The 7,800-nt window shown below is 40.1% G+C and overlaps 1 pseudogene; it reads left to right on the top strand.

The window, feature by feature from the left end:
- The first annotated feature begins 562 nt into the window (after nt 1–562).
- LOC134362052 (eukaryotic translation initiation factor 3 subunit E-like) lies at nt 563–1,881 on the top strand (annotated as a pseudogene).
- The last annotated feature ends 5,919 nt before the right edge of the window (nt 1,882–7,800 follow it).

Raw genomic sequence — 7,800 nt, 5'->3', positions numbered from 1 at the left:
CGAGAGAAATGAAAGCACGCGTTCACAGCGCTCTGCGATTGCTCCACAGTGGAAACAATGCAAATGCCCATCGACAGATGATTGGGTCAATGAATTGTGTTTTCTCTGCCAAGCCCATGGCCCACTCCCACCCCACTCCAAACACAAGAAACCAAGATTAATTGTTCATCTGATGTCCACTCATGCTGGAAATCAGTCGCAAACTCTGTGGGAGTCTCATCTACCAGAAAAAGAGGATATTCAAATGGCATCAGAGCCACGCTGAGCAGCCAGGTTAAGGAGCAGAAGATTGCAGCCAAAAGCGATCTCAGGTCCCCCAGGCCAGTATTCCACTGGTTATCATATCTGGATAGGACTTGGATCCTTTTTTCAGTATCTAACATGCCATTTTTAGCTGGACTTCATTTTCCCCCACATACCAGGCATTATCCTTGTCTATTATTTTTGAAGAGGAGAATTCCCTGGGGCCAGAAAGTCCACGGCTCCTGGATCCAGATGAGGGCTTTTCAATTGCTCGGTGTCAGGTGAATATTGAAAGGTCACGAGCCTTTTCTTTGGCAGGATGGCAGAGCAGGGCTTCACTACTTGCATCGCGCACTTTTTGGATCGACATCTGGTCTTTCCGGCCCTGGAGTTTCCCTCCGTAAAGGAGATATATAATGAAAAAGAATTATTACAAGGGAAATTGGATCTTCTTAGTGACACCAACATGGTAGACTTTGCTATGGATGTATACAAGAACCTTTATTGTGATGATATTCCTCATGCTGTGAGAGGAAAAAAGAACTACAGCTGTTGCGCTGCTGAAACAGCTATAGGCAGAAACAGAAGCAATTGTGAAGATGTCTGAAGATCCAGAAACGACAAGGCAAATAAATGCAGTCAACCAGGGATGGTCGGATGCTATTTGACGACCTGGCAGACAAGCATGGTTTTAGGCAGGAATATTTAGATACACTCTACAGGGATGCAAAATTCCAATGTGAAGGTGGGAATTACTCAGGAGCGGCAGAATAGTTTTACTTTTTTAGAGTGTTGGTTCCAGCAACAGATAGAAATGCTTTAAGTTCACTCTGGGGAAAACTGGCCCCTGAAATCTTAATGCAGAATTGGGATGCAGCCATGGAAGACCTTACACGGTTAAAAGAGACCATAGATAATAATTCTGTGAGTTTTCCACTTGAGTCTGTTCAGCAGCGAACATGGCTCATTCATTGGTCTCTGTTTTCTTCAGCCACCCCAAAGATCGTGATAATATCATTGACCTCTTCCTTTACCAGCCATATCTTGATGCAGTTCAGACAATGTGTCCACATATTCTCTGCTATTTGACTACAGCAGTCATAACAAAGATGTTTGAAAACGCTGGCAGGTGCTCAAAGATCTAGTCAAAGTTATTCAACAGGAGTCTTACACATATAAAGACCCAATTACAGAATTTGTTGAATGCTTATATGTTAACTTTGACTTTGATGGGGCTCAGAAAAAACTGAGGGAATGTGAATCAGTGCTTGTGAATGACTTCTTCTTGAGGATTTCATTGAAAATGCTCGTCTCTTTATATTTGAGACTTTTTGTCGCATCCACCAGTGTATCAGCATTAACATGTTGGCAGATAAACTGAACATGACTCCAGAAGAAGCTGAAAGGTGGATTGTGAATTTGATTAGAAATGCAAGGCTTGATGCCAAGATTGATTCTAAATTAGGTCACGTGGTTATGGGTAACAATGCAATCTCACCCTATCAGCAAGTGATTGAAAAGACCAAAAGCCTTTCTTTTAGAAGCCAGATGTTGGCTATGAGTACTGAGATGAAACTTAATCAGAATAGTAGGTCAGAGGCTCCTAACTGGGCAACTTAGGACTCTGGCTTCTACTGAAGAACTGTAAAGAAAAGATGAAAAAAACTGTAAAAGAAAGATTAAATAAAACTATTACATAAAGGGTGATGCACATTTTAGAAACAGTTAACATATTGAGTATAAATTTTAGAGAATTCAAATAAAATTGGCTGTGGTTCAAAAAAAAAAAAAAAAATCGTGAGTCCATACCCCAAAGTAAAACCCTGTAACTTGATATTGAAATTCTCTTGCTGAACTGATGTTGGAGGGTGGGAGATTGGAAACAAGTTGTAAAATGAGGGCTTACTTTTATTTAAAGCTTGGGTTAAAAATACGTTTTTTGCTTTGAATGTTTTAGAGACTCACAAAGGTGACGTTCAGTGGTGGAAGCAAAGGAATGCACAGGGAGGGCTTTAACTACCATGTCATTTTTCATAACACTCCCCAGCCATTAACCTGCAAAATGATATTTTTTGTATGGAAAGCTGACCTTTTTCAATGTATAAAATCATGTTGTCTTAAATGATAGGCAAGCGGATATGATATCTAAGTAGAAACTATGGGTTTGCTATGAAACACAGCTTTGGTCACAGCCACGTTGCTTCCTCTAAACATTTCTTAGGCAGAAACACTACAGCCAGACATTGATTTTGTGAGACAACTTAAAAGTACCTAATATTCTGCTATTGAAGCGTTGAAGATTCCAGGTAAAAAGTTTTAAAAATTTAAGACTAGATTTACTAAATGTTATATGCCAGTGACTGCACTAAGCACATTTTATATGCTATCTACTTTAATACTCAAAATAATATGATAATAGTAAATATAGTATCTACTGATGCTACTATTTTGCAAATGAGAAATATGAGGCATCATGGGAAGAACAAGGGCTGGGAGAGGTGGGACGGGAGCCACTCTCTGTCCCCAAATCCCCCTGTCCATAGGCAATTTACTAGCTCTTCCTTTGCTATGGGGTGGACCAGCCTCTGGGTGATTTCTAGCCTCTAACATTAGATGGCAGTGACTCTCAGCTAAAACACCCCTGTAAGGGTTCACCACGCTCATATCAAGCCATGAAAAGGAAGCAGATGTTACAGAAACTCAGAGATGAAGGGAACCTCTTTCACTGCCTTATAAACTGCTGGAGTAAGGACGTTTTATTTCTGGTTGACAGCCATGTATATAACACTTAAGAGAAATGGTTGAATTGCTTGAGGAAATGTACACTAAAATGGCATGGTACTTGCACAGAAGCGAGAGAGTGCCATCTGGCTGCGATGTTTCTATTATTAGTATCTAATCACCTTTCCTTGGTAGCTAGAGAACTGCATGATGTGTTGACTCTAAGGCCTCTTGCCTCACAAGGGTGTGGTGTTAGAGGTTTCTGAAGAAACCGGTGTGAAAGACCAATGACTAAGGCATCTCAGGATAATATACGTAAATTATTAACTCCTGTCCTAAGAACTCTGTTATTCCATTAACAGTAGGGAGACCAACCAGGTGGTGATAAACAGAGGCAGAGGAAAGCCGCAGCCGGCCAATTCAGCTTCAGAATGTTCCAGAAAAGCATTCTTAAGGCCCTGATAGTATTTATATGCTGGAATCATTTCTATTTCCCTATAAAAAGGATATTTTTATGTCCCTAAAAAATATGGCTAGTACCTAACCCAGAACATAGCAGGCATTAAAAATTATTTAGTGAAAGAACGGATAAAAAAACACAAACAAAAACAAAACAAAACTTGCCTTTACATTGAACACAGATACACGGCATACGCATTCCTTTCTCTTCTAAGTTTTTTCTCATAAGGAGAACAAAGGGAAGAAATTATAAAGTCAGAAGCAAAAATGGATAAATTAGAAAACATAAAACAATACATTTGATAGGTAAATCCAAGAGCTGATTCTCCGAAGGAAATAGACACTTTGTGGGCAGATGTAACCAAGAAGAAAAGAAGAGAATCAATATGTATTTCATTAGGAAAGGGTAAGGGTAAGGAAATCTCACAGTTAATATGTGAGATTTGTGTGAAAAAAAATGTTTAATGTATATGAAATAGATAATTTTCTAGGAAAACATATGTTCTCAAAACCCATACAACTGATAAAAATATTAACAGGATTTTAAGAAGTAAACTGATTCTAAATTTTATAGGAAAAATAAACAATAAAAGTCAGGGAAAATCTAAAAAATATTATGAGAGGAAAGTGACCCTATCAGATATTTAACTATATTAAAAAGCTATAGTGATTAAAATTGTTTGATACTGACACTTGAATAGAAAACTTAGTATAAGAGACATGTGGCATTTTAAATCATGGAGGAAAGATGTTTTATCCAGTATATGATGTTGAAGACAAAAAGAATCACAAAGAAATCTTAAACTAAATTGGTATTGATTGTAATACTGTTGGTATTGTTATTTTGAAATTATTTTATTTACATAGCAGGCATACATGTATATGTATGTACATATGTACCAATCAGGATGTAATCAGAGAAGCAGGACCACTAGAAATGATATATAAAAATTCATTAGTTCATCATGATAGTAAAGGAGAGAGAGGGAAAAAACTCAACAACAACTCATTGGACATTGTTGGAAAAAATGAACATCTCTCCCTCCAGAACCAAAAAAACAAAGAAACAGATAAACAAGCTGTTGGAGAATGTGATGGTTAATTTTATGTGTCAACTTGACTGGGCTAAGAAATGGCCAGATAGCTGGTAAGACATTGTTTCTGGGTGTGTCTGTGAGGGTGTTTCTGGCAGATATAAGTATTTGAATCCATAGACTAGGGAAAGCAGATGGCTCTCCCCAGTGCAGATGGGCACCTTCCAATCTGCGGAGGGCCCGAGTAGAATAAAAAGGCACAGAAAGGGTGAATTTGCTTCCTGTTTGAGCTGGGACATCCATCTTCTCCTGTCCTCAGAATCAGTATTACTGGCTCTTGGGCATTTGGACTTGGACTAGGACTTACACCATCATCCGTCCTGGTAGTCAGTCTTCAGACTCGGACTGGTTGCGCAGCTCACAGACAGCAGATTGTGGCACATCTGGGCCTTCATAATCACATAGGCCGAGTCCCATTGGCTCCTGTATCTTGTGTATATATAACACTATTGATTCTGTTTCTCTGGAGAACCCTGACTAATACAGAGAAGAATCCCCCAAAAAAGGCTTTAGTCCAGAGCCTAGGAATAGATGGAAGATATCACAATTCATTTTATGAGGGCATCCTTACCCTAATATGAAAACCTGACAAAATGGCTTAGAAAAGTAAACTACAAACAAATATCATTTATGATAGGAGCAAAGCAATAATAAAATATTAACAAATGGAATATGGTTACATTAAAAGAGTGATACAAAGTCAGTCATTCTTTTAAAAAAAAACCTCCGCCTCACTTTGAAATTACAAAAACAATTCTTTCATGGTTTTTTCCTTTTTTGATTTCAGTTTTTACAATTAAGGCTTATTTATTCCACTGTAGGATATGAGATATACACCCATGGTTCTTCTAATATTTTCACTGTGAAAATGTTCAAACATACACAAAAATAGATTTTCCATGTAGAACAGAGCAATGACTTTCTGTCACTCAGCTTTAACAGCTATCAGTATTTGATCAATCTTCTTTTATATATATCCCCACATCCCTCCCGTCCAACTCAAATGTTCTACTGCCACTCCAGAAAACACAGCATTTCATTGGAAATATTTTTATATGTCTCTAAGAAATGAGAATTCTTCTTAAAAAAAAAATAACCAAAATACATTGTCTTCTCTTTAAAAAGAAAAAAAGTTTCTTTAATATTACCAAATATAGAGTCAATGGTTAAATTTCCCTGATTGTCTTACAAGTGTCTTTTTGCAATTAGTTTGTCCAAAGCAGGATTCAAACTAGGTGCAGACAATGCATTTGGTTGACAAGTCTCACGACTCTTTTGGTCTTTAACATCTTTCTCCTCCTCTCCTTTTTATTCCTGTCGTCTATTTGTTGAAGACATTTGGGCAGTTTTCCTATAGAATTTCTTCCAGTCTGAATTTAGTCGATTGTATCCTTGTTTGGGGTTTAATATGCTCTATATTTCCCATAAACTGATGGTTAGATCTAGAGATTTGTCAGCATTCGGGTTCAGTTTGGCTGGGGTCACAGGTGTTTCAGAGATGCGTGTTTCCTATTGCAGCTCAGGAGGAAGTGCCTTCACATCTGGTTGTCTGACTCTTACTTATGGCAAGATCGATTAGTGGTTCGGGTGTTGTCAGTCTGACCAGCCAGTGGCAAGTTCCCCATGGCTTGTTCAGCGACTGGCTTTACAGGTCGTTCCTCATCATCACTTGCATCTGTTATTTCATTAGCAGAGCAACATGGTGATTTCAATTTCTCTTATCTTTCCCCCCTTCCCACCCCCTGCAATGATTAATTGTGATTCTTTTATAAAGAACTTCTCCCTTCAACTGCTTCTTTATTCTGAAATATAATCTATTAGGGAGGTAGGGTAAATTAAATTCTTGACCCTTTCCCTTTATGCATCAATTTTAGAAATAAAAGATCAGTGCCCTAGCAAACTCAGGCTATCTCATTTCTTGTTCCCTCATTCCTGTCCCTTCTTCGCCTAAGTTGATTTTTATTTATCCTTTAGAGGAATTCTGCAGGGAGATATGTTGGTCAAATCCCCCACCATAGGCTTTCATAACAGTTAAGAATACTTCTGGTTGCAAATCACAGAACCCATTTGGAACAGCTTAAGAAAAAACATAATTTATTGGAAAGATATTGGTAACTGCAGAATCAAAGAAAGAGACAACCCAGAAAGGGGAGGAGTTGGGGCAGCTCTGAGTACCCCCTCAGCAGGCATTCATGGATTTTCTCCTGAGAGTCGCCGTTTATATGACTCGGCAACACTGACTCCCAGAACCTGAGCACAAAAGTTTAGCGGTTGTGCAGTCAGACAGAACAATCCCCACAAGAGGTTGCCCCTACTTCTGACACCAATTGCAAGTTTGGGGGGTTCCCAAAGATGCCCTCAGTTTTGATAATTCACTAAAAGGACTCACAGAACTCACCAAAAGCCATTATACTCATGGTATGGTTTATTACAGAAAAAGGAACCAGATTAAGAATAGCCAAGGGCAGAGACATGTGTGGCAGAGTCCAGGAAGGGGTCCAGACATGGGGCTCTGGTCATCCTCTCTGCATTTGTTAGGGATCGTGTGAACTCCTCCCAGCCAAGAGGTGACCATGCACATGTGTATTGCCAGCCGGGGAAGCTCACCAGAGCCTCTGGTGTCCAGAGTTTTTATTGGGGCTCGATCACATACTGCACACGTGACTGGCCTTTAGTCTCCAGCCCCACCCGGAGGCTGAACCAGTGCTTTTAGTCTCCAGTCCCTTCCTGAGGCAGAACTGATACCACGCAGCCCAAATCTCCCATGATATATCACATTGTTAGACTGTCCAGAGGCCAAAGCCTCCAGGCAAACAAAGACACTCCTATCAGGGAGGACATTTCAGGTGCCTGGAGATCACTTCCCAGTAGCTGAGGGCAAAGACCAGATCTCTCTCTTTGGGTAAGGTTTGCTCTTCCCTGCACACTGGAGTCACTGTTTTTTCTATTAGCTTTATGAACCCTGCAGATAATTACAGCGAATGCTGTGGTAAGCCACCCAGAGCCCCTGAAGATGGGGTCTTTTCTCCAGCTGCCAGGAGGGTTAGCAGCTGACATTTGGCAACTGCCTCTCTGGTAATTGTCTTCAGGGAAGGAGCCACCTAAGATCGGACCGATGGAGACCAGCACTCCTGCCTCAATTTGAGACCATGCTGAAGGGCTGTCTGAGGTCTCAGGTGCTGCCGCATCAAGCTCAGCTTTCCCTCTGGCCAGCCCTGCGGCCCTCACTCCTCACAGGTGCTGTTTCCATCGTCCTCCCAATAAACGTGCATGCAAAGCTTCA

This window comes from Cynocephalus volans, chromosome 13 (genome assembly GCF_027409185.1).
Source record: "Cynocephalus volans isolate mCynVol1 chromosome 13, mCynVol1.pri, whole genome shotgun sequence".
Taxonomy (NCBI): Eukaryota; Metazoa; Chordata; class Mammalia; order Dermoptera; family Cynocephalidae; genus Cynocephalus; species Cynocephalus volans.
The sequence above is the reverse complement of the archived record's forward strand: the minus strand, read 5'-3'. Positions and strand labels throughout refer to the sequence as shown.